We start from the raw sequence: 27,893 nt of genomic DNA, 5'->3' as shown, positions 1-27,893 counted from the left end.
CAAATCCCCGAAGGGTTTAAACCCGTGAATATTGAATCTTACGATGGCACAACAGACCCCGCGGTTTGGATCGAAGACTATCTCCTTCACATCCACATGGCCCGTGGTGATGATCTTCACGCCATCAAATATCTCCCACTCAAGCTTAAAGGACCAGCCCGGCATTGGCTTAACAGCTTGCCAGCAGAGTCGATCGGGAGTTGGGAAGACCTGGAAGCCGCATTCCTCGATAACTTTCAAGGCACGTATGTGCGACCACCAGACGCTGATGACCTAAGCCACATAATTCAGCAGCCAGATGAATCGGCCAGACAATTCTGGACACGGTTCTTAACCAAGAAAAACCAAATCGTCGACTGTCCGGATGCGGAGGCCCTCGCGGCCTTCAAGCATAACATCCGCAATGAGTGGCTTGCCCGGCACCTAGGACAGGAAAAGCCGAAATCCATGGCAGCCCTCACACACTCATGACCCGCTTCTGCGCGGGTGAGGACAGCTGGCTAGGACGCAGCAACAACCTCAGCAAAAATTCTGGCAGTCCAGATATCAAGGAACGTAATGGCAGGTCGTGTCACAACAAAAACAAACGCCGCATTAACGGCGATAATAGTGAAGATACGACAGTCAATGCTGGATTCAGAGGCTCTAAACCCGGTCAACGGAAAAAGCCATTCAAAAGAACTACTCCAGGTCCGTCCAATTTGGACCGAATACTCGACCGCTCGTGCCAGATACATGGCACCCCTGAAAAGCCAGCTAACCACACCAACAGGGACTATTGGGTATTCAAGCAGGCAGGCAAGTTAATTGCCGAAAACAATGACAAGGGGCTGCATAGAGATGACGAGGAAGAGACACGACCGCCAAACAATAGAGGACAGAAGGGTTTCCCCCCACAGGTGCGGACGGTGAACATGATATACGCAACGCACATACCCAAAAGGGAGCGGAAGCGCGCACTCAGAGATGTATACGCGATGGAGCCAGTTGCTCCGAAGTTCAATGCATGGTCCTCCTGCCCGATCACTTTTGACCGAACGGACAAACCCACGAGCATCCGCCACGGCGGATTCGCCACATTGGTTTTAGACCCAATCGTCGATGGATTTCACCTCACCAGAGTCTTGATGGACGGCAGCAGCAGCCTGAACCTTCTTTATCAAGATATAGTGCGCAAAATGGGCATAGACCCCTCAAGGATTAAACCTACCAAGATGACCTTTAAAGGCGTCATACCAGGTGTAGAAGCCAATTGTACAGGCTCAGTTATACTGGAAGTGGTCTTCGGATCCCCGGATAACTTCCGAAGCGAGGAGTTAATCTTCGACATAGTTCTGTTCCGCAACGGCTACCATGCTCTGCTCGGACGTACCGCGTTCGCAAAGTTCAACGCGGTGCCGCACTACGCATACCTCAAGCTCAAGATGCCAGGCCCTCGAGGAGTCATCACGGTCAATGGAAACACCAAACGCTCTCTCCGAACGGAGGAACACACAGCAGCTCTCGCGGCAGAAGTACAGTGTAGCCTCTTAAGGCAATTCTCGAGTCCGGCCGTTAAGCGACCGGACACGGCTAAACGCGCCCGGAGTAACCTACAACAAGACCACCTGGCACGTCCCGAGCATGCGTAGCAGTGTGGCCCCAACCCCAGCCCCTGCAAAACATCAAGACAGGTCCTTCGCGTACACCATTACGCTCTGAAGATACCATGGGCATGAGGAGAGGGGCACGACCACGATAGGCCCAGAATGCGGCTCAACCACACCAGGGGCTCTCAAGTGTGTCGTTCTTTTTTCTTTTTTTTATTATTTTTACCCACAGGACTCCGTTCGTCAGAGGCCCTGTCCGGCAGCAGACCTGCCGAACTCACGATGCAACAGCCAGGGAAGGAGAAAGGCTACAACGAATATCCAGGTGGTCTCCATTACGAGCATTAAATCTGTTTTATACACCATTCCGCAGCCTACCCCTGGAGGGGGACAGGTTTAATAGTCCCACCCCTTGCTTATCGCACCATTTGTATCGTTCTGCATTTACGGCAGTTTTTCTTGAATAAGTAATGCAGCACCTTTTTGCTTCCAATTGCATCTCTTTCTTATACATATGTTCAATTATGACATGTTGCATCCGTACGTTTTGGTACGGCTAAATACACCAGGGGCTTATGTTTCCCGCATCATGGTGGGATAAGTCCGAACACTTTTACAAGTGCGGCACCCCGAACTTATAGCATTATATGCATCGGCTCCGAATCATGTCTTGGGTCAATAGTTGGGTTTTCCCGGCTCCCATGTTTTTGTACCTTATGTTCTGTTGTCGGCTAAGGTAGCACTGGGAGAACCACTGCGATTGCGCCCTAGTTGAGCTGGGCGAGCGCCTCAGTGGAGAAAGCTAAAACTGATCGTCATGATGAGGCGAGAGCCGGTCGCTGTTCGAGAGGTTTTTTGCGACTCCCTAAAGACTTATGCCGCTTAGAGCGAGGAGCCGGCTTTGTCTGGCCCAGGCACGGATAGCGCCCCAAATTCGGCCTTCCGAAGACTAGGGGCTTCGCCGAAATTTAAAATTATAGAATTCTATGGCTAAGTGAGAGTGTTCAAGAATTATAAGTCCGGTTGCCTTGTTCGTTGTGTTGAGCGCCTCCCTAGATGGACCCAAATATGGGAACAAGAGTGCTCAAATTTATCCCGAACACCCCAGCACTAGTGGCATGGGGGCTGAAGCCGACGACTTGCCATCTCTCAGATTTGATAAACAGCCGCACAGAAGGTAATATTTTAAATTAAAACGCGTTGCTTAGCGCATATGAACTAAGTTTTCAGCGCACAGGATAACAAATTGTGAGTCTACTCAAATATTACATCTTTGGAGCACTCGCCCGCAATAGTGCGGGCACCCTTCAGCACACTCTTATAATACATCTCGGGCGTGCGATGCTCCTTGCCCTGCGGTAGCGTGTCCGTCACAAGCTTCTGGGCATCCATCTTGCCCCAGTGCACCTTTGCATGGGCAAGGGCCCGACGGGCACCTTCAATACAGGCGAAGTGCTTGATGACTTCAACCCATGGACACGCATCCACCAGCCGCCGCACCAGGCCGAAGTAGCTCCCAGGCATGGCCTCCTTCGGCCACAGCCGAACTATGAGGTCCTTCATGGCCTGTTAGGCTGCCTTGTGGAGCTCGACCAGCTGCTTCAGCTGGTCGCTAAGGGGCACCGGATGTCCGGCCTCAGCATACTGAGACTAGAAGACCTTCTCCGTCGAGCTCCCCTCCTCGGCCCGGTAGAACGCGGCAGCATCAGACACGCTGCAAGGAAGATCTGCGAACGCTCTTAGAGAGCTCCGAATTCGGGTAAGCAACAGGTAATTAACACTCACATGCTTACTTTGCATGAAAAATGCCTTACCCGCTGCTATTTTCTTCAACGCCTCGATTTCTTGGAGGGCCTTGTAGGCTTCGGCCCTAGCGGCTTTGGCACTCTCAAGAGCCGTTGCAAGCTCAGACTCTCGAGTCTTCGAGTTACGCTCCAGGCTCTCATGTTTTTTCACGAGATCCTGGAGCTCTTGCTCTACCTCCGCCACCCGCGCCTCCTACTTCTCTCGCTCGGTGCGCTCCGCGGCCGCATTACATTTGGCCGCGGCCACCGCCTCCTTCGGGTTAGCCACCTCGTTAGTGGCCCATGCAATACCCATGTTATCCTTGTCATCCTTTTTGCAACCAAAATCCTTTTCTGTAAGGTACAATTTTAATAAGGTGTTACTCACCTTCCTTGTCCTCGAGCTGCTTCTTGGCACGGCCGAGCTCGTTCTCGGACTGCTCCAGGCTTTCCTTCAAAGTATTGACCTCCGCAGTCAGTGCGGTAGAGGTCAGCAGCGCAGCCTGCAATCCCATATTGACATATTTTTTATGACTCCTGCGTATATCTTTTTAGATCCTCAGTCCGGCTTTTCTTTCCGAACACTGAACCGAGCATCAGGGGCTACAGTCTATGCGGTACTATTTTACATATATCAAAATTCTTACCTCAAAGCCTGTTAGAAGGCTGCTGCAGGCTTCGGTCAGCCCGCTCTTGGCGAGCTGCACCTTCTGAATCACCGCACTCATAACAGTGCGGTGTTCCTCTTCGATGGAGGCGCCATTGAGCGCCTCCAGCAAGCTATCCGGCGCCTCCGGTTGGACGGAGGTTGCCGGCGTCACGGTCTTGCCCTTCTTATGAAGGGGCCACCTGCCAGACTCCGGAGCCACTATGGGTTCCGGGGCCGAGTCCGGTGCAAAGTCCAGGAGGTTGTCCTGCGACACCTCTGGGGCCTCCTCCTCCTGGCGGGTCCCTTCCCGGGATCCCACCTCAGCAACGTCTGCATCACGGGGGGTGGAGGTAGTCGGAAGAGAATCCATATCCGACGCACCTAAGGAACCGCTCGACGAAGTGGGAAGATCATCCTTGGGCGGACTGCAGGTTTGTATGCAGCATTAGAAGGACACTATGTGGCGAAAACAAGAAACCATTAAGTTATTCGGGAGTCCGGATACTTACGATCTCGCCAGGGGCTTGGCCCTTGGAGGCCAGTCCTCTTCGTCGTCGCTGGCATTGGCAGAGCAGCCCGGGGAAAGAGTTTTTCCCTTCTTGGACCCTTCGGCCTCCCTCGTTGGGGAGGCCTTCCTTTTCCTCCCACCCCCCGCTGGGGAAGAGGCTTTCTTCTTCTCCTCCTCACCTTTGTGAGAGGAGTCTGCCTCGGAGTTATCATCCGATAGCACCTGAAAACGGGAACTCTTCCGAGTCCCCGTGGCCTTCTTCTTGGCCTTCTTCTCCGGCACCACATGGGGTGCCAGAGCCAGCAGCCCCATTAGGAGGGCGTCCGCTGGGTTCTCTGGCAATGGGGCCGGACAGATAGTCTGCTCGGCCTTCGCCAGCCAGCCCTGTCAAAGGAAAGGGAGTTTAGATCCCACATGGAGTCAAACTATGGAAAACCAGCGTCCCGTAAAGGACAAAATCACTTACCTCATCAGCCGAACGCTGCGAGCGGAATCCGCGATCTTTGGTAGCGGATGCGGGAGCCTCGGCGCCCTTGAACAGCACCTTCCAGACATCTTCGTACGTAGTGTCGAAGAGCCCGCTCAAAGTCTGGTGTTGTGCCGGATCGAACTCCCACATGTTGAAGCCCCGTCGTTGGCACGGGAGAATCCGGCGGATGAGCATGACCTGGACTACATTGACAAGCTTGAGCTTCTTGTCCACTAGCTTTTTGATGCAGGCTTGGAGTCCGGTCGGCTCCTCCGAATCACCCCAAATCCGGTCGCCCTCTTTCCAGGAGGTGAGCCGTGTGGGGATGCCAGATCTGAATTCGGGGGCCGCCGCCCATTCAGGGTCACGCGGCTCGGTGATGTAGAACCACCCCGATTGACATCCCTTAATGGTTTCCACAAAAGTGCCCTCAAGCCAAGTAACGTTGGACATCCTGCCCACCATGGCGCCTCCGCGCTCCGCTTGGTTGCCCTTCACAACCTTCGGCTTGACACTGAAGGTCTTGAGCCACAAGCCGAAGTGGGGCTGGGTGCAGAGAAAGGCCTCACACACGATGATAAACGCCGAGATATTGAGGATGAAATTCGGGGTCAGATCATGGAAATCCAGGCCGTAGTAAAACATGAGCCCCGGGACAAAGGGGTGGACTGGGAAGCCCAGTCCACGGAGGAAATGGGGAAGAAGTACTACCCTCTAATGGGGCCTGGGGGTGGGGATGAGCTCTCCCTCGTTGGGGAGCCGATGCGCGATGTTGCTGGACAAATATCCGGCGCTGCGCAGCTTCTGGATGTGCCCCTCCGTGACGGAGGAGGCCATCCACTTGCCTCCCGCTCCGGACATAGTTTGAGAAGGTTGTGGTGAGATGTGCGGACTTGGGTGCTGGAGCTCGAGTTCGCAGAGATGGATAAGCCAAGGAGGAAGAAGGCGCTGGTAAAAGGGTTGGATCTTTATCCCCTTATATGGGCGGACGGAAACATGCGTCCCCACCGGCCTGATAAAACTCTCTTATCTCCCAAGCGCCGCAATTAATGGCGTGGTTGGGTTACACACGTCCATATTGATGGGAATCCCGGAATAAGGGGAGCACGATCTCTGCTTCGACAAGACATGCCAAGGAAACCTCTTCGCTAAACACGCTGAGGTGGTACAATAAAAACGATTCAAGTAAAGGCTTGGTAGTGGTGTGATGTCACGCCACCAAATACGTCAGCAGATTGAACTTGTGTATATTATTCTCTCTACGGTGGTGCGTGGAATTTATTTTGCAGAGCCGGACACTATCCTGGTGTTCACAATCTTCCATAAATTATTCGAAGGAGGAACCCGCCTTGCAATGCCGAAGACAATATGCGCACCGGACTCGTCGTCATTGAAGCCTGGTTCAGGGGCTACTGAGGGAGTCCTGGACTAGGGGGCGTCCGGATAGCCGAACTATCATCATCGGCCGGACTCCAAGACTATGAAGATGCAAGATTGAAGACTTTGTCCCGTGTCCGGATGGGACTTTCCTTAGCGTGGAGGGCAAGCTTGACGATACAGATATGTAGATCTCCTACCATTGTAACCGACTGTGTGTAACCCTAGCCCTCTTCGGTGTCTATATAAACCTGATGGCTTTAGTCCGTAGGACGGACAACAATCATACCATAGGCTAGCTTCTAGGGTTTAGCCTCCTTGATCTCGTGGTAGATCTACTCTTGTAACACACATCATCAATATTAATCAAGCAGGACGTAGGGTTTTACCTCCATCAAGAGGGCCCGAACCTGGGTAAAACATCGTGTCCCTTGTCTCTTGTTACCATCCGCCTAGACGCACAGTTCGGGACCCCCTACCCGAGATCCGCCGGTTTTGACACCGACACCGCCTGCATGAAGGAGATACGTCCCATGGCCAGCCTGATTGCAAATGAAATGGATCTTTCAAGATACCAACCGGCTTATGACATGGAGAATCAGAAGCTACCTACGTGGGCTTATAAAGTGATGGATCTAATTCCCCCAATCCGTAAGCACACTTTCGCTCCGGAAGTTGAACCATCCGAGCTTATAGATGATGAAGCTGAATTTCAAGCCTTGTGTGGCATTGATTGGTCATCACCAAACTTCCAGGCAGCAGAGGAGGACGAAGAACCGGAGAAGGATGATCCAGAAGCTCCAAGCCGTTAGGACCAACAAGATTGATTCGCTGGGCGATTCATATATTTGATCTTCTGGAAACACTTAATAATTTTGGCTCCTTGAGTCATGTAATAGGCTAGCAAAAACTTTGCTCTATCGTGCCATCGTGCACGTTTGTGTTTTGCCCAACACTGTTTGATCCCCCACTTGGAAACTATCATTATATCCTTATGATGACGTTGATTTATGAAGATGAGATTTAGTCTTATCCTGCACACAAGTAGATCACAAGAGCCCTGGCGGTTTACCACAGGGTGGGTCATAATACCCCATATAAAACCACTGGTGACTAAAATAGTTCATGACCAGGGCTGGTTTAAATAGAATCATGAATAATTATAAAAAAATATCATACATGTGATATTGAATCGTACTGCCGCCGGCTTCTGATACCAATGTAGTAAGGGTTACAACCCAAAGAGTGAGAGCAGAATGCCATGTTCAATTGATTTATACTGCCAGCTTATCATGCCATATGCAGCAAGGGGTAATATCCCAAAGCTTAGAGCACAGCGCTCTAAGCACATAAAATCATTATACACTTGTGATTTAACATCCAATGCTATGTCACGAGGGTAGTAACACTATGTTCTCTTTGGTGAATACACCTATGTTTGAACAGGAAGCCCCCACGTGCTTTGTAACCATGGCATATGAGCCGGACCAAAAGGGTTATTTCATAGCTATGCTCAATGAGCGGGAAGCCCCCAAGTGGTTTGTGGCATTGAGCCGATCAAGAGGGATATTCACAGCTATGCTTTGAATACAAGTAGGAAGCCCCCAAGTGACCATAAGTTTTGGCATTGCACCGATCAAAAGGGATTCACAGCTATGCTTCAAATATGAGCAGGAAGCCCCCAAGTGACCATAAGTTTTGGCATTGCGCCGATCAAGAGGGATATTCACAACTATGCTTCAAATATGGGCAGGAAATCCCCAAGTGACCATAAGTTTTGGCATTGCACCGATCAAAAGGGATATTCACATCTATGCTTCAAATATGAGAAGGAAACCCCCAAATGACCATAAGTTTTGGCATTGCACCGATCAAGAGGGATATTCATAGCTGTGCTTCAAATATGAGCAGGAAGCCCCCAAGTGACCATAAGTTTTGGTATTGCACCGATCAAGAGGTATATTCACAATTGTGCTTCAAATATAGTAGTGAGTGGAGAGGGTTTTAATCAATGGCCCAATGACTAGGTTACAGGTGAAGAACCCTACGCAAGCACAATGTTAGGCAAATAGGATGTCCTGGTAATTGTAATACAGTGTGACTTACCTTAACTGGTTGAACAGGCTCAGCGCTGCTCCTTCTTCTCTTGCAAGGCTCCTTCCTAACATCTTGTACATGGAAATCCTCAATCTTATCTTCATTGCACCCCCTCTGCAAGGTGACACAAACTAGTTACTGGTCTCCTTGTAAGATAAATATGCACACTTTCCAGTATGTGAACAACAAAAAGGATGATATTATAACAAAACAACACCACATAATGAAACATGCCACATCTCTTGCACACAATGCAATGAGCATAAAATGCATACTTTCCAGTCTGTGAACAACAAAAAAGGATGATATTATAACAAAACAACACCACATAATGAAACATGCCACATCTCTTGCACACAATGAAATGAGCATTTAGTATGTGTGCACTATGTAAAAATTAGGCATACCGTTGAACTGGATCTCCAGGTACTCTTGGAGAGTCTACTTTAGTGTAAAACCAAACCTTTATGTCACCTATGAGTTATACAAGCCCCCACTATAGCAGCCCTTAGTGTTTAAATGATTGACAAGCTCTGTTAGGTCAAGAATAACAAGTAATCAAAGCAAACAGACCTAGTATGGTTGGCCGATACAAACAAGCAATTGAATAGATGTGTGAGCAAATCTTACACATAAAGACAACAAGCATAGAAGGAGGCTTAAAGACCATCACTTGACTGAGCAGATTTAAGGGGCATTTAAACATCATGTGCAACGTATGAACTAACATAAACATTGCATATTTTAGATTCTATAATGAAATGCACATGTATTAGGTTATGCCATGTATGATGATGCCTAAATGTACACTATAGCAGGCAGGAGTGATTCATCATTGCACGCACAGTTGAATTGCAGGTTAAGGGCGAGTTATATTTCACCTTTTCACAGCTTATTGTCAAAATAAGCCATAAAAGATGTAAAGAAGTCATTTTTGAGTTATGGGATTGGGCTTAACTTATTTCGCTTTAGAGGGGGGCTGTTTCGGGTAGAAGCTCACTAAGAATTGAAGGGAAGGGGAATAGTGAAATAACTCTGTTGTATGCCTATATTACACTCAAAATGCCACTGCTCACACTCGCGTCACACCTGACCCTCAAGTAAAAACAAACACGCAAGTGTTCATTGCCGTGGCCGCTTGCATCTCCTCTCCCCTTTCCCTCTACCTTGATCCCCTGCGTGCAGTGGTAGCGTTCCTCCACTAAGCTGTCGCCGCTGGTCCCATCTAGCCTAGTCCTCGACGATGCTCTATCCAACTAGGCTACATGGCCGGCGAGTAGGGCCAAATCTTCCCGGCTGCTCCTCCCTCTGGCGCCGCCCCTCATTCTCATGGTCTCCAGCAGCTGCTCCGTTGTGGTCCGTCCAATGCACTACTCCGGCGGGCATTGCACAACTACGGCCGATGCCACACTGCAGCAGAAGGCACCTCCTTCCCCCTCCCCTCCTCCCAGGACGTGGCCTTGAGGTGCTATTGAAGGATGAGCTCATCCAACAAGGTGAGGATCTCCTCTAATTTTTTTGCAAATTTTCATTTTGATCTGCTATACAATGAATTGCTATGAGCTGCTTCTGCTGCTGCTATATGATGCATTGCTATGAGCTGCTCCTGCTGCTGCTATATTATGAATTGCTATGAGTTGTTGCTGCTATATGATGAATTGCTATGACATGCTGCTGGTATATGATGAATTGCACGCTGCTGCTACTGCTGTATGATGAGTTGCTATGAGCTGCTGCTACTGCTATATGATGCTTTCAGGTGGTGCTGCTATATGATAATAACCAGCCACTTGGACAATCGAATTTCGATAAATAATTGTTCTTCATTTAAATTTAGGTCATGCGTTCTTCATTTAAATTGGGCAATGGGATCTCTATGGAAGACATTGTCCAAAGTAGATTGTGCCAAGTAGATGGTATCTTTGTATTTGCATTTTGAACAAAATATTTATGGTATGTTTTCCTACCATATTAATTACTGCACTGTGTTCAATTTCTAATGTTTGCAAGTCAAATTAATTTTCATATGGACAGCAAAACGACAAAATATAATGCAATCTAGACTTTTCACTGATCATACCACAGATAAGCTGAAAAGTCAGGCTATGAAAAATAACTGGTTGGCTTATTACCTGGAGCTTTATATTCAAAGGTGCTTATTTTCATAGGATAACTCGAAATAACTATCCCTAAAACTTGGCCAACAGAACTGACATACAAATAACATGTCACGATGATTGCAATGGGAGAATCTTACAAGAGAACTGGGCTAGGGTGACCTACCATAGCACACTGTATAGGCTCACTACTGCCTCTCCTTTTTTGCGATGTTCCATGAAATTGCCAAATACATCTTGGACTTTTTCATTGTGTAACCCTATCTGGAAGTTGACACGGCTAATTTCAGACATCTCTACATGATAATACATTGCATATACCTTGCGCATATTTAATCCACTAATTAATGATTGTGTGCATAGCATAAACTAGCCATGACTTTGTGCGCTGGACTAGCAGGCAATCTAAGGGAGCCTAATGTAGTGCACTGGAATTCCTACATGCCACCTACGATTTTGTGTAATGTACTACTTATGTTCCAGCAAGTATCATGTATGACATCTACAGATCAAATTTAGCAGCCAGTAGTAGAAATCATTGTCTACATGTAACGCCCCGAGACCGACGCTTCAGAAGACTTCCAGGGTTTCCGAGTTTCGCTGTGTGTTTCTTTTGTGCTTGCTCTTTTATTTTTGCATTGCATCATGTCATCATGCGATCATATCATTAATTTTAAAACTCAACTAAATAAATTGCATAGATCTTTAGATCTATTTAAACCGAGGGAACTTACATGGTGACTTCTCTTTATAACATACCCTCCCGATATTTAGGGAGCTATAATAAAATATTCCATTGTTTTGGAATCACCATAACACACTTGCAAAATATCCCAATGCCTTTATTATCTTAATTCTTGGTCTCCAACTCTGCCTATAAATTATTTCATCATTTTCCGGAGCTCCACCAAAAATCCAAACATTTTTGGACCTTCCCAAACCCTCACTTCCGTTCAAACCCATTTGAATTAAATTCAAATCAGTTCAACTTTACATCTTGCAATCTTGGCCATTCCTATTTTTCTTGGATCAAACTCATTTTTGTGAGTCCGGGAAAATTATCCCCTTGCGCATTTTCTTTCCCTAACCCCCCTCTTCTTTTTCCTTCTCTCTAGGCTTTTCTATTTAAGAAAATATAAGAGAGAGGGAGAAGAGAGCTGCAGCCAGCCCACTAGGCCAGCCCACCTAACTCCCTCCTAACCCCAGCCGCAGCTCTGCCCGATCCCCTCGATCCATCTCTCTCCCTCTCGGTCCCTGCCAGCGCCGCCTACACACGCATCGAACCAGGGAGACGAGCTCCCTGCGCCCGATCCTCTCGCGGCCGCTCCCCTCGATCCCCTCGCCTCCCTCCTCTCGATCTCTCCCTCTCCCTCGCTCGTGCCCCCTTCCACAGAGAAAGAGAGAGGAGCGAGACCCCTCCTCCCGAGCGCGCCTCCCATTGCACTTCTCGCGTCGCGCCCCATGCCATCAGCCCCCGCGCCCGGCCTCGGCAACACCATCAGGACGGCCAACTCCGGCGGCCCTCCGTCGCCTGCGGCCGTGCCTCCTCCTCCGCATCAGCCGGCTTCTCCCCTCGTTCCCACGCAGCGCCATGCCCCGTCGCCCCTCCGGTCGCTGCGACCAGGAGCGCTGCCGCCCTCCTTCCTCATCTACACCGAGCCCCGCGGCCACTTCGTCCATGTCACCCCGCGCCTCCGTTCCGCGAGACCGCCCGTTCCTCCCATCGCCACCCACCGCCGTCGGCGACCACCAGGAGGGCCACCTCCGGCTTCCCCGTCCTCTGCTTCGCCTCGTGCCCAACGGCTTGTCCGACGCTGCCCTGCACCAGCTCGTGTGTCCGCGCGTGTAGCCAGGACTGCCAAGACTCAATGGTTTTCCATGCGTCGCCGGGAGCTCCTCCAGTTGTTGCCCCGTACACCGCTTTGCTGCTGCCGCTGGATCGCCAAGACCGATCCCCCGAGGAACCTTGTGTTCAACTACACAACGAGCAAGTTCCACTACAACCCATGTTCGACTACGTGGATTCGCCAAGTACCACAACGACCATCGCTTGCCAAGATCGACTACACGGTGATGCGACAAGTACCTCTACCGACGACCCCGGACTTCTACGAAAAACGTGTACCATCTACCGTCGCTCGAAGACCCGTGTACCACTACTTCCACGACGTCCGTGTACAAGTACCGTCACCCCGTGAATAATTGCTTCCACGACGTCCCGTGAACGCCTACTTCCTCTACACCGCTCCGAACCCGAACCGCCCAGAAGCGCTCGCTTCAAAGGTATAACCCGAGATGACCGCCGTGGACCGAATGCTTGTGTTGTATGAGATGTACCATATGTTTGCACCGTGCCCGTTTGTCCTTGCGATGCCCCTCTTTTGCCATGCCACCGTCCCGTGGGAACCCAGAAGCCGGGATCACCCCACCATCTTGCATGACTCGCTCACGCTCACTTCCTTTTGCACCGGTATCTCCGTGAGCTACCGGAACCGATATGTTGCCGTGGCATCATTTTCGGATATGTTGCCGTGGCACCATTTTCGTTTCACCGCCGTGGCACCATTTTTGTTTCGCCGCCGTGGCACCCTTTTCGTTCCGCCATGGTGACAAATGCCTCATTTCATGCTCATGTTAACGTTTTCATAAAAATTGCATAAAACTTGCATATGTCATCCGCATCATGATAACAACAATTAAAATGCTTAAAATTGTTGTTTGCCTTAATTGCTAAATGACATATGGGGATTTTCCAGAATTGTTGTTTGTTGTTTCTGGCCTCATTTAAACTTGCCTAAATAGTTAGTTTAGTTATGCTTCACCTCTTGCCATGCTTAATAACATTTAATATTGTTGTGTACATAATCGATAGAGAAACTAAATAATTGATGTGGTGTTTCGTCAATATGCAACTCGTTGCATATTGATGCTCCACTTAACTTGTAGTGTTGTTTGTGCATATTGCCATGCCATGCCTTTTTAAACCGGACATGCATCATACTTGTTTGTGCATCATGCCATGATTATGTGATGGTTGTTTACCATGTTGTTTGCTTCTTTCCGGTTTGCTTCTCTCGTTAGCTTCGGTTTCGTTCCGGAGTTGTGAGGATTCGTTCGACTACGTCTGTTTGTCTTCTTCTTGGACTCGTTCTTCTTCCTTGCGGGATTTCAAGCAAGATAACCATTACCCTTGATATCACTTCTATCTTTGCTTGCTAGTTGCTTCATTCTATCGCTGTGCTGCGTTACCTATCACTTGTTTACCATGCCTCCCATATTGCCATGTCAGCCTCTAACCTTTGACACCTTTCCTATGCAAACCGTTGTTTGGCTATGTTACCGCTTTGCTCAGCCCCTCTTATAGCATTGTTAGTTGCAGGTGAAGTTGAAGATTGCTCTATAACGGATAGGATTATTTTGGGATATCACAATATCTCTTATTTAATTAATGCATCTATATACTTGGTAAAGGGTGGAAGACTCGGCCTTATGCCTGGTGTTTTGTTCCACTCTTGCCGCCCTAGTTTCCGTCATACCGGTGTTATGTTCCCGGATTTTGCGTTCCTTACGCGGTTGGGTGATTTATGGGACCCCCTTGACAGTTCGCTTTGAATAAAACTCCTCCAGCAAGGCCCAACCTTGGTTTTACCATTTGCCACCTAAGCCTCAGTGTCGCTAGCATCCATATGATAAGGAGCCCGGGCTGACATGGCTAGTCGTAAACCCAAAGTGGCACAGACTTACAGGGACAGGCATCCATGACCCAGCATCGAACGTGTCGGTCATCAGCGAGTGAATCCAGTTGGTTTCTTATGAACCACCTTCTCTCCAAGAATCGGTGTTAGATATCCCTGAGCTAGTTGGTTAAGCTAGACAACAACTTGGAGAGTTGGAAGATAAAAGCCTGCCTGACTTAGTTCGTACCAAAGGGATATTCTTGTGTAGTGTGTGTTGAAGAAAGATGATATCTTCATCGATTGGTCCTTGTGATCAGTTGCTGGACCTATTGTCTTATCAACCCTTGATTGAGTATGGGCTATCGTCAAATCAAATCAGAACCAACGATATTCGTAATGTTGTCTTACTCGTGGTTGATCCCTCGAGCATACACCATTATATCTTTGGTCTGACCAATGCTATCACCGTGTTCACTTAACTATGGAATTCCTTTTAAAAGGAAACCTAGATGAATTGTTGTTGAGCCCATTGACAACATCCTTATCTCCTCCATAATTTTGTTGAACATTAAGCTAGTGTTGGAAACTTTTGAAAGCATTTGTTCATGCTAGCTCATGAAGCATATGTTTGGATGAAGGTAGTGACTTCCTTTAATTCATGTGCATCTGATGCAAGTTGCCGCCGTGGATTCGAGAAAGTCAATGTTGTTTTCTTTGGAATCATTCCAAATCAGTCATGCACACGTGCGAAGAATTCTGTGGTTTGAAGACTTGCAACCTTCAATCTATATGTGTCCCTAGCACACCAAGCCACTGATTGAATTGTTCAAGGAGAAGAAGTTCCTTCTTAAGAGTATACCTTATGCAAGGACTTCGATATCCTCGATGATGGTTCCCCTCCTGAACTCGGTAGTGTTTTATTATAAGACTACTTTGTGGTCATGCTTGTCTGGGACAATGTGTTCACATGTTTGTAGCAGAACTAGCTCATGTTTTGGAGCTTACTATCGTAGTTCATTTCCCGAGAATCTCGCAACGTCATCTCGTCGATTTGTGTTGCAAACTTTCATTTTTCTTCCTAGACTCGATGAGCCTGGAATATTCTGACACCAACCAGATCTGAATCTCAGGCAGATATGATGGTTGGAACATTTCCCCAAGAACTATAATATTGGTCTCTCGATAACCGGTAAGGTGGATGTCGTGGCCAACACACCCATCCGGTAGACCTATTATTATAGTATCTTATTTGATGAAATTGGCCACCTCCCCATAAGGATTTCGTAGGATTTACCTCCCTAGTTGTTCCTTATGGATTCTTGTGCTCCCGAAGTCCGACCTTTACTTGATGTTCTAGATACCAGACCATTTCTATGAATGGGTTACACTTGCACATCAAGGAGAACATTAGAAGCGGAGTGCTAAATGTCTCCCAGTCGATCATCCAGATTTTATTTCTTGTCAGGACCCCGACTCAATGCCACATCGATCTAGCATGTAACACCTCATATCACTTTGCGGCCTCACACACGGTATTCCCACGGGTGTCGCCTTACCTTTGCCCGGGACCGTTTGCGCCTTTTGGCACACGTATATGACAGTGTCGCTAGCATCCATATGATAAGGATCCCGGGCTGACATGGCTAGTCGTAAACCCAAAGTGGCACAGACTTACAGGGACAGGCATCCATGACCCAGCATCGAACGTGTCGGTCATCAGCGAGTGAATCCAGGCTGTAGCACTGGGCTAGCAGGACTCCGGTGAACCGGGCTGTAGCGGGCTAACAGGACTCCGGTATTCATCGCGTGACATTTCCCCGAAGGGACAGACACAGGAACGAAGAAGGACACATGCCGGCCAGCCTAAGTGTTCCGGAGCAGTAGCAAGCTACCATGGCTCGGTGGAAACACTAGGAGACATTTCCCCGTAAGAGAGGCTACTAAAGATAAACAACTAGATGGTCAGATCCCACACATACCAAGCATTTCAATAACATACACACGATATGCTCGATATGTGCAAATACAACATGGCATCACAACATGACTCTACGACTCAAGTAATTTATTCAATAGGCTCCGAGGAGCGAGATATTACAAACATGGGTCTTATGACCCAACAATCAGAGCATACAAGTCAAAGCACAAGCGGAAGCTATCATGTCTGGGTACAGACATCTATAACTGGAAAAGGCTGAGAAGCCTGACTATCTACCAGATCCTGCCGGGGCACAAGATTGTAGCTGAGGTAACAAGCTAAACGTCGAAGTCCACGTGGAACTACTAGTGAGACTGAAGTCTCTCTGCAAAAACATAAAATAGGCAAACGTGAGTACAAATGTACCCAGCAAGACTTACATCACAACTAACTACATATGCATCATTACCAACAAAGGGGATGGTGGGGTTTAACTGTAGCAAGCCAGCTTTGACTCGGTGGCTATCCTGAACTACGACTGCAATGTAACTCTTTTGAGGTGGCGCACACGAGTCCACATATTCACCATATCAATACACCACTATGGATCCGCTCTCGTCTCCCTACGAGAACGCCGTCCATAGTACTCACGCTTATCTTGCGTATTTTAGAGTATCCACTTTCACTTGTCTATGAACTGATATAAGCAACCCAGAAGTCCCTTTTCCGCGGACACGGCTATTCGAATAGATGATGTTAACCCTGTAGGGGTGTACTTCTTCACACACGCTCTCACCACTTACCGCCGTTTACACGACATGTACTCGGCAACCTTCAAGCGGAAGCCCAACGTGGGTGTCGGCCACGGCCTACCTAAACACTCAAGTCTCTAGTCCAGGTTTATCGCCTATTCGGGTTCCATCCATGAGGAGATCCGGCCGGAGTTTCGCTCACAGCCCCAAACGATGTGAACAGGGTTCCGTGACACCAAACGGGCGCCCGGTTTACCCGGCCACGTGCCTACCGCATCACAGCCCACCCCTACGGTCAGCGCTGCGCACGGCCTCCAGCATACTACAAACACCAGAAACTACTTGCAACTCCTGGACAGAGGACAAGGGTGATTAAGAAGCCGAGAGGGTCCATTGGTTTCGGGCCCAATGCATGGTAGTAGCTGAATCATGGATCACAAACACAGAACTCAGTTCTTGAGGACGGCTGCAATGAGACAACCCACCATGTACTCCTACATGGCCTCTCACCGCTACCTTTACCAATCGTGTTCACACACTTAGCTCACACACAGTAGGACAGGTTCACACGCCTCTGATTCATCCCCGATGAATCAGACCTGACTCAACTCTAAGCAGTAGCAGGCATGACAAACAAGCAAGAATGAGTAGGCACAACAGGGCTCAAACAACTCCTACTCATGCTAGTGGGTTTCATCTATTTACTGTGGCAATGACAGGTCATGCAAAGGATAAAGGGGTTCAGCTACCGCAACAGGTAACAGATGAATCGTTGTTGTCCTAATGCAGTAAAAGAGAGCAGGAGCGAGAGAGTGGGATTGTATCGGAATGAACAAGGGGGTTTTGCTTGCCTGGCACTTCTGAAGATAACATTGAGTCTTCATTAGTGTCAACGATCACATCATCGGCATCGCGTCTATCGAGAGGGGACAAATACCGGTAACACAGAAAGGAACACAATCAATGCAATGCACAATATGATGCATGCTCATGACATGGCAATATGAATGTGTTTTGAGCTAATGCAACTAGCAACAGATTAAATGAAGTTGGTTTGAATATAATATTCAAATTCAAACTCCATATGTGATTAATTAAATGCCCTTTATATGATTTAAGCTAAACAGCAGCTATAAGTTGTTCTAACATGCATGAAAATGGTACAGATGGATTCCTTGAATTTTTCTGATAATTTTTCATATATAAATTATTTAATTTGGAGTTACGGTTAATTTTCTATGATTTATTGAAGTTTAGGGCATTTTCTGAATTTTCAGAATTAAATTAAATCCAGAAAATGATTTAATTGCATCAGCCTGACGCCAGCATGACGTCAGCGAGTCAACGACCAGGTCGAGGTCAAATCTGACATGCGGGGTCCACACGTCAGCGACACAGGGGCTAATCCCGCGTTGACTCGGGCTTTGACCCGCTACGGGGCCCGCTGTCAGTGTCTGTTAGTGTGTTAATGGGGGGGGGAATTAGCTGCTAATGACGGTTCACGTCAGATGCGCCGGCGGTTGGACGACGGCGACGATCAGAGCGGCGGTGGCTCGCCGGAGTTGCGCCAGAGACGACGGATCGACGCGCCAGGGGCACCAGAGGATAGCCCGTGCCCGCGCGCATCTAGGGGAACCAACGGGAGGTGCGGGGGTGGACAGAGTTCGCCGGATGCAAGGTTGTGGCGGCGGCCGGAGTTCGGGCGAGGTCGAGGTTGGCGTTAGGGGGCATGGGAGGGGAAGCTAGTGTGTGTGTTAGGTTCCTGGTGAGGTGTGGAGCACGTTTCCGTGCTTGGTAGCTAGCTCCGGTGGCTCCGGCCTTGTCCGCGTCATCGCCGGCGGCGAGGAGCTCACGGCCCCGATGAGACGGGCGGCTAGCGTGCGGGAATGAGCGCGGGGAGGAGGGGAAATGGAAGAGGAGCTCACAGGGGTTGCGATGGTGGCCTCGGGGAGCTCGGGGTGGCGTCGGAGGCGGCGAATCGACAGCGGCGGTCCTCGGTGGCCGAGGAGGGGAAAAGCGTCGGGACGGCGCTTCGGGGCTTCTCCGGTCGCGTGAGCCGACGGGGAGGTCGAGGGAGGCACTGCGGAGCTCAGGAGCGCGTCGGGGAGGAGAGGGGGGTGGCGGTGGCCGCGAGGGAGCTCGTCGGTGGCGGCGGCTCCGTTCGGTCCGGGCGAGAGAGAGGGAACAGAGGAGAGAGGGGATGCAGCGGGGGAGGAAGAGGAGCGAGGGGACACGAGGCCTCGTCGTGGCGTTGCTAGGGAGGCCGGGGGAAGCAGGAGGTGGCCGAGGCCTCTCGGGCACGCGCCACGCCTCGCCTCTGTTCGTCCTCCTGGCAGAGGAGGAAGAGGACAAGGGGGAGGAGGTGGGCTGGGCCGGCCAGATGGAGCTGGGCCAGGTAAGTGGCGCCAGGTAAGTGGCCCAGGTGGCTTTCTGCTCTGTTTTATTTTTTTCTTCTGTTTTGTTTTATTTAATTTATTTTGCCACTGTTTTGAATTTAAAATAATTCAAACAATGCCAAAAACTCCTCTGAATATTTTATATTGCTAGATGGACTTTTCCAAAAGCTTATAAAATATTTCAGGGGTATTTGAAATTATATTCTAATTATATGAATATAACTCAAATTCAAATAGCTAATGAATTAAATCCAAAGTCCCAAAAATAATTCCTTAAAAATGTTCAATATTTTGGTTGGGACCAGAACCCTTACCAAAAATTATCAAACATTTAAGAAGAACATTTTGGAGCAATGAATGAGATTTCTTTGGGTTTCTGCCCTTCTTTTATTTAAGGTTTGAGGCTTCCAAAATTCCTCAGTTCAAGTTTCAGAAATTTAAACATGATGCCCAGATGGAAGCAAGCATAGGACAGGCCAGAACTAGGGATGTGACAGCTCACCCCCACTAAACAAGAATCTCGTCTCGAGATTCAAGCGTAGGGTAAGGTGAAGGGTAAACGCAACTAGTATAATCTTCACGATCCAGGGTGCACTTCAATTGAACGTTGATTCATTCACCATTATTGTCTTGAAGTCTTGCTCTGAGAAATCCTGCCAACATGACCTGGAGAGAAGGAGACTCTAGAAGGGTCGATCTCCTCGAAGATCGAACAACTCAGAATTAACTCACGGAATGAGACATAGAACCATCTCTCGGGTTGAGACACGAGATACACATCAAGAGGGGTGGAAAGAAACGGATGACGAAGGTTCACTAGGTAGACAACAATTCCACACCTAAGAAGGTGGTAAACGATTGTCAACGTAGCGAGGAGTTGAGTTGCCATGATACCACGACGAAACATCTTGGAGGAGGGTGATTCGTAGATTATTTCCTTAAATGGCAAAAAGAATTACCTTTGATATAGAGATCATTGAGACTCTCTATATCAGCCTAAGGCAAATCACAGCAATCGATTGGCGGGGGTCGGTAGAATGGCATACTCGGACTTGGATGATGTGGATTACCTTGTTGAGGACAACGCAATGGATGATTTTGCTTATCACCGAAAATGGAAGAGACCCATGGTAGAATGGCACAATGGCGGTGCAAGCTGGGAACAAAATGCAAATGCCGGGAATGATTCTAGTAACTGGGGAGAACCCAACACTAGAGAGTTAATTCACTGGTTGAAAAGGTCATAGCATTGCCGAGGAAACTGAGAGGAATCCCAGTTAGAGCCGATGGTAACACGTAGCGCTTATGCGTGCTCTCAAGAACTTGAGCATTTCCACAATCATCAAGGTTTTACCAACATCCGTGTCAAGGATCCTGGCAACACAACTTGCTACCATGATGAATGATGATGGACGATGCAGATGCAAAGGAAGATAACACCTTCTCAGATTTCACCCTTGGCGGGGCCAAGGAAATAAAATCTGGATGATCGACCGGGAGACATTTAGCACTCCGCTTCTAATGTTCTCCTTGATGTGCTAGTGTAACCCATTCATAGAAATGGTCTGGTATCTAGAACATCAAGTAAAGGTCGGACTTCGGGAGCACAAGAATCCATAAGGAACAACTAGGGAGGTAAATCCTACGAAATCCTTATGGGGAGGTGGCCAATTTCATCAAATAAGATACTATAATAATAGGTCTACCGGATGGGTGTGTTGGCCACGACATCCACCTTACCGGTTATTGAGAGACCAATATTACAGTTCTTGGGGAAATGTTCCAACCATCATATCTGCCTGAGATTCAGATCTGGTTGGTGTCGGAATATTCCAGGCTCATCGAGTCTAGGAAGAAAAATGAAAGTTTGCAACACAAATCGACGAGATGACGTTGCGAGATTCTCGGGAAATGAACTACGATAGTAAGCTCCAAAACATGAGCTGGTTCTGCTACAAACATGTGAACACGTTGTCCCAGACAAGCATGACCACAAAGTAGTCTTATAATAAAACACTACCGAGTTCAGGAGGGGAACCATCAGCGAGGATATCGAAGTCCTTGCATAAGGTATACTCTTAAGAAGGAACTTCTTCTCCTTGAACAATTCAATCAGTGGCTTGGTGTGCTAGGGACACATATAGATTGAAGGTTGCAAGTCTTCAAACCACAGAATTCTTCGCACGTGTGCATGACTGATTTGGAATGATTCCAAAGAAAACAACATTGACTTTCTCGAATCCACGGCGGCAACTTGCATCAGATGCACATGAATTAAAGGAAGTCACTACCTTCATCCAAACATATGCTTCATGAGCTAGCATGAACAAATTCTTTCAAAAGTTTCCAACACTAGCTTAATGTTCAACAAAATTATGGAGGAGATAAGGATGTTGTCAATGGGCTCAACAACAATTCATCTAGGTTTCCTTTTAAAAGGAATTCCATAGTTAAGTGAACACGGTGATAGCATTGGTCAGACCAAAGATATAATGGTGTATGCTCGAGGGATCAACCACGAGTAAGACAACATTACGAATATCGTTGGTTCTGATTTGATTTGACGATAGCCCATACTCAATCAAGGGTTGATAAGACAATAGGTCCAGCAACTGATCACAAGGACCAATCGATGAAGATATCATCTTTCTTCAACACACACTACACAAGAATATCCCTTTGGAACGAACTAAGTCAGGCAGGCTTTTATCTTCCAACTCTCCAAGTTGTTGTCTAGCTTAACCAACTAGCTCAGGGATATCTAACACCGATTCTTGGAGAGAAGGTGGTTCATAAGAAACCAACGTGATCACGAGCTCAACATAACAGTCAGGGAACAACCTGGTAATACTTCCGAGAAGATATTCGGAAAATCACGAACCACCGATATGTTACTAAGCTCGAGAACAATCTCGCTTTTGAGGGCAAGACGATATGATCAAATGAGTGAGGACTTGACAAGATCCTAACTCATCAATCGAAGGGTGCACCGAAATAAGAACTAGGTAGCACGATAAGTCTTAGAAGGATGATTCAAAAACCAACATGCTAAGAATGAGAATATTGTCCATTTAACTACCAAGCAACAAGGTTGCTAGGAGTATTGATTTCACACATCACGCTTCACTTGTCGGCATTCCGGTTGCAACCACACGGAACCGAGGGATGAATAATGATGGCGAGAAGTATCACTACATCAAGAATTCACAAGAGCCGGTGCAGTCCTCATGAAAATCCTGACATAAAGGGGGTAATACTCCAAGGTAGAACAGAGCAAAAGCTGGATTAGCAATTTGATCTGCGGAGCACAACTTCTTTGACCCAATCCTGGATATGGAAGAGGTACTGGAGTTTGTTTCTCCTAGTCATTCCGCGATAGAATGGCTTGACGGACCACAAGAGTAATAGGCATCGATAACACGAATGCACACATAATCTTGACTATCAATTGATAGACGAGGGCCAGAAGACAACTAAAGAGGGACAACTCAAAGGAACATATATTTTTCTGAGTTGTGGATGCATAGATTAGTATGTCGAACCAAGTTCAACATATTTCTTCCGGATAACCCATGCAGAAAGGTAGAACTGGCAGAGTCACGATTTATGAATGGAGAACTCCTCAAGAGTACTCTAATTGTGATCTTTTGATCCAATAAACATCTGCCATAAGCGGTTCATAGTATTTGGAAGAAGAAAATACCACGGACCTCGAGGACTATCGCAAAGTTTCTAATATCCTGAAGGAACTAGAAAACACTATCAACATGAAGTAAGTAGAGTGAATCTCGGGTTCAAGCCCAAGGAGTAGAATACCTACTAACTAAATGGCATCACAGGATGCTTTTGAGAATAAAGGCCAGAATCATCACACTGGGAACACAAATCATGGCTAAATTACTAGATGATCCCCTAAGACACCTAGGGTCATAATAGTAACTCCAACATAATGTCAAGGCAATAGAATACCTCAACTCAACAATTAGTGTGATTGAGCTGGCACAAAGGAACATCGAAACCCGAGGGAAAGGATTTTGTAGATGCATCAGACTATTTAGAAACCTGGAATGACTCGGACAGCATAACGGCTGTAAATGCTCAGAAAAGACTTGAGACATTCACAAAAATGGTGGCATAACCACTCAGAAGCACAATATCAAGGTTTCGAGATCAACAATTAACATACGGAAGTACTAGGAACTGAAACGAGGCTTAAGTCCAACAATCTTATAAGTCCACTGATTAGTAACACGTGATCCTAATAGAAAGAAGAAATAGCCTAGTTCTTAATCCCCGTAGAAGAGAAGAGGTTGACTCAGATCAGATGGGCATGAGGTATAAGGAGTAAAAAGAGCCTTACGTTCCATCCCACAATCAATTCCCTTATATAACTAAAGAATTTCTAGACTCAACTTCGACCAGTTTGGCTTGGTAATCCTACAGGCAGTCAAGCTCTGATACCAACGCTGTCAGGACCCCGACTCAATGCCACATCGATCTAGCATGTAACACCTCATATCACTTTGCGGCCTCACGCACGGTATTCCCACGGGTGTCGCCTTACCTTTGCCTGGGACCGTTTGCGCCTTTTGGCACACGTATATGACAGTGTCGCTAGCATCCATATGATAAGGAGCCCGGGCTGACATGGCTAGTCGTAAACCCAAAGTGGCACAGACTTACAGGGACAGGCATCCATGACCCAGCATCGAACGTGTCGGTCATCAGCGAGTGAATCCAGGCTGTAGCACTGGGCTAGCAGGACTCCGGTGAACCGGGCTGTAGCGGGCTAACAGGACTCCGGTATTCATTGCGTGACATTTCCCCGAAGGGACAGACACAGGAACGAAGAAGGACACATGCCGGCCAGCCTAAGTGTTCCGGAGCAGTAGCAAGCTACCATGGCTCGGTGGAAACACTAGGAGACATTTCCCCGTAAGAGAGGCTACTAAAGATAAACAACTAGATGGTCAGATCCCACACATACCAAGCATTTCAATAACATACACACAATATGCTCGATATGTGCAAATACAACATGGCATCACAACATGACTCTACGACTCAAGTAATTTATTCAATAGGCTCTGAGGAGCGAGATATTACAAACATGGGTCTTATGACCCAACAATCAGAGCATACAAGTCAAAGCACAAGCGGAAGCTATCATGTCTGGGTACAGACATCTATAACTGGAAAAGGCTGAGAAGCCTAACTATCTACCAGATCCTGCCGGGGCACAAGATCGTAGCTGAGGTAACAAGCTAAACGTCGAAGTCCACGTGGAACTACTAGTGAGACTGAAGTCTCTCTGCAAAAACATAAAATAGGCAAACGTGAGTACAAATGTACCCAGCAAGACTTACATCAGAACTAACTACATATGCATCATTATCAACAAAGGGGATGGTGGGGTTTAACTGCAGCAAGCCAGCTTTGACTCGGTGGCTATCCTGAACTACGACTGCAATGTAACTCTTTTGAGGTGGTGCACACGAGTCCACATATTCACCATATCAATACACCACTATGGATCCGCTCTCGTCTCCCTACGAGAACGCCGTCCATAGTACTCACGCTTATCTTGCGTATTTTAGAGTATCCACTTTCACTTGTCTATGAACTGATATAAGCAACCCAGAAGTCCCTTTTCCGCGGACACGGCTATTCGAATAGATGATGTTAACCCTGCAGGGGTGTACTTCTCCACACACGCTCTCACCACTTACCGCCGTTTACACGACATGTACTCGGCAACCTTCAAGCGGAAGCCCAACGTGGGTGTCGGCCACGGCCTACCTAAACACTCAAGTCTCTAGTCCAGGTTTATCGCCTATTCGGGTTCCATCCATGAGGAGATCCGGCCGGAGTTTCGCTCACAGCCCCAAACGATGTGAACAGGGTTCCGTGACACCAAACAGGCGCCCGGTTTACCCGGCCACGTGCCTACCGCATCACAGCCCACCCCTACGGTCAGCGCTGCGCACGGCCTCCAGCATACTACAAACACCAGAAACTACTTGCAACTCCTGGACAGAGGACAAGGGTGATTAAGAAGCCGAGAGGGTCCATTGGTTTCGGGCCCAATGCATGGTAGTAGCTGAATCATGGATCACAAACACAGAACTCAGTTCCTGAGGACGGCTGCAATGAGACAACCCACCATGTACTCCTACATGGCCTCTCACCGCTACCTTTACCAATCGTGTTCACACACTTAGCTCACACACAGTAGGACAGGTTCACACGCCTCTGATTCATCCCCGATGAATCAGACCTGACTCAACTCTAAGCAGTAGCAGGCATGACAAACAAGCAAGAATGAGTAGGCACAACAGGGCTCAAACAACTCCTACTCATGCTAGTGGGTTTCATCTATTTACTGTGGCAATGACAGGTCATGCAAAGGATAAAGGGGTTCAGCTACCGCAGCAGGTAACAGATGAATCGTTGTTATCCTAATGCAGTAAAAGAGAGCAGGAGCGAGAGAGTGGGATTGTATCGGTATGAACAAGGGGGTTTTGCTTGCCTGGCACTTCTGAAGATAACATTGAGTCTTCATTAGTGTCAACGATCACATCATCGGCATCGCGTCTATCGAGAGGGGACAAATACCGGTAACACAGAAAGGAACACAATCAATGCAATGCACAATATGATGCATGCTCATGACATGGCAATATGAATGTGTTTTGAGCTAATGCAACTAGCAACAGATTAAATGAAGTTGGTTTGAATATAATATTCGAATTCAAACTCCATATGTGATTAATTAAATGCCCTTTATATGATTTGTGCTAAACAGCAGCTAGAAGTGGTTCTAACATGCATGAAAATGGTACAGATGGATTCCTTGAATTTTTCTGATAATTTTTCATATATAAATTATTTAATTTGGAGTTACGGTTAATTTTCTATGATTTATTGAAGTTTAGGGCATTTTCTGAATTTTCAGAATTAAATTAAATCCAGAAAATGATTTAATTGCGTCAGCCTGACGCCAGCATGACGTCAGCGAGTCAACGACCAGGTCCAGGTCCAATCTGACATGCGGGGTCCACACGTCAGCGACACAGGGGCTAATCCCGCGTTGACTCGGGCTTTGACCCGCTACGGGGCCCGCTGTCAGTGTCTGTTAGTGTGTTAATGGGGGGGGGAATTAGCTGCTAATGACGGTTCACGTCAGATGCGCCGGCGGTTGGACGACGGCGATGATCAGAGCGGCGGTGGCTCGCCGGAGTTGCGCCAGAGACGACGGATCGACGCGCCAGGGGCACCAGAGGATAGCCCGTGCCCGCGCGCATCTAGGGGAACCAACGGGAGGTGCGGGGGTGGACGGAGTTCGCCGGAGGCGAGGTTGTGGCGGCGGCCGGAGTTCGGGCGAGGTCGGGGTTGGCGTTAGGGGGCATGGGAGGGGAAGCTAGTGTGTGTGTTAGGTTCCTGGTGAGGTGTGGAGCACGTTGCCGTGCTCGGTAGCTAGCTCCGGTGGCTCCGGCCCTCTCCGCGTCATCGCCGGCGACGAGGAGCTCACGGCCCCGGTGAGACGGGCGGCTAGCGTGCGGGAACGAGCGCGGGGAGGAGGGGAAATGGAAGAGGAGCTCACAGGGGTTGCGACGGTGGCCTCGGGGAGCTCGGGGTGGCGTCGGAGGCGGCGAATCGACAGCGGCGGTCCTCGGTGGCCGAGGAGGGGAAAAGCGTCGGGACGGTGCTTCGGGGCTTCTCCGATCGCGTGAGCCGACGGGGAGGTCGAGGGAGGCACTGCGGAGCTCAGGAGCACGTCGGGGAGGAGAGGGGGGTGGCGGTGGCCGCGAGGGAGCTCGTCGGTGGCGGCGGCTCCGTTCGGTCCGGGCGAGAGAGAGGGAACAGAGGAGAGAGGGGATGCAGCGGGGGAGGAAGAGGAGCGAGGGGACACGAGGCCTCGTCGTGGCGTTGCTAGGGAGGCCGGGGGAAGCAGGAGGTGGCCGGGAAGCAGGAGGTGGCCGAGGCCTCTCGGGCGCGCGCCACGCCTCGCCTCTGTTCGTCCTCCTGGCAGAGGAGGAAGAGGACAAGGGGGAGGAGGTGGGCTGGGCCGGCCAGATGGAGCTGGGCCAGGTAAGTGGCCCAGGTGGCTTTCTGCTCTGTTTTATTTTTTTCTTCTGTTTTGTTTTATTTAATTTATTTTGCCACTGTTTTCAATTTAAAATAATTCAAACAATGCCAAAAACTCCTCTGAATATTTTATATTGCTAGATGGACTTTTCCAAAAGCTTATAAAATATTTCAGGGGTATTTGAAATTATATTCTAATTATATGAATATAACTCAAATTCAAATAGCTAATGAATTAAATCCAAAGTCCCAAAAATAATTCCTTAAAAATGTTCAATATGTTGGTTGGGACCAGAACCCTTACCAAAAATTATCAAACATTTAAGAAGAACATTTTGGAGCAATGAATGAGATTTCTTTGGGTTTCTGCCCTTCTTTTATTTAAGGTTTGAGGCTTCCAAAATTCCTCAGTTCAAGTTTCAGAAATTTAAACATGATGCCCAGATGGAAGCAAGCATAGGACAGGCCAGAA

Source organism: Triticum aestivum, chromosome 7B, assembly GCF_018294505.1.
Source record: "Triticum aestivum cultivar Chinese Spring chromosome 7B, IWGSC CS RefSeq v2.1, whole genome shotgun sequence".
NCBI lineage: Eukaryota > Viridiplantae > Streptophyta > Magnoliopsida > Poales > Poaceae > Triticum > Triticum aestivum.
The sequence above is the reverse complement of the archived record's forward strand: the minus strand, read 5'-3'. Positions refer to the sequence as shown.